The sequence below is a fragment of the Cervus canadensis genome, chromosome 28 (genome assembly GCF_019320065.1).
Source record: "Cervus canadensis isolate Bull #8, Minnesota chromosome 28, ASM1932006v1, whole genome shotgun sequence".
NCBI classification, from domain to species: domain Eukaryota; kingdom Metazoa; phylum Chordata; class Mammalia; order Artiodactyla; family Cervidae; genus Cervus; species Cervus canadensis.
Genome location: NC_057413.1, coordinates 32,945,733 through 32,946,521, shown reverse-complemented (window position 1 = coordinate 32,946,521; position 789 = coordinate 32,945,733).

Sequence of the window (789 nt, the reverse complement as noted above, 5' to 3'; positions counted from 1 at the left end):
AAAAAAACCCAAGGCTGGTAGAAGGAAAGGACACAAATATCAGAGCAAAAAGAAATGAAAAAGAAGTGAAAAAGACAATAGCAAAGAGTAATCAAACCAAAGGCTGGTTCTTTGGAAGATAAACAAAATTGACAAACCATTACCAGACTCATCAAGAAAAGAGGGAGAAGACCCAAATCAATAAAATTAGACATGTAAAAGAGAAGTTGCAATGAACAACAGAGAAATACAGAGGATCATATGAGACTACTAAGAGAAACTACATGCCAATAAAATAGACAACATAAAGAAATGTACAAATTCCTATAAAAGCATAGCATTCCAAAATTGAACCAGGGAGAAAAAGAAAACATGAATATATCAATCACAAGCATGGAAATCAAAACTGTAATGAAAGATTTTCATACAAACAAAAGCCCAGGGCCAGATGGTTTCACAGGTTAATTCTGCCAAAACCTTTTAAAGAAGAGTTAACACCTATCCTGAATTTGGTAATAAGGGTTCATGATTTGAGCCTTCCTAAAGGAAATCAGTCCTGGGTGTTCACTGGAAGGACTGATGTTGAAGTTAAAATCCAATATTTTGGCCACACAATCTGAAGAATTGATGCTTTTGAACTGTGGTGTTGGAGAAGACTCTTGAGAGTCCCTTGGACTGCAAGGAGATCCAACCAGTCCATCCTAGAGGAGATCAGTCCTGGATGTTCACTGGAAGGTCTGAGCTGAAGCCGAAACTCCAGTACTTTGGCCACCTCTTTCAAAGAGTTGACTCATTGGAAAAGACCCTGAT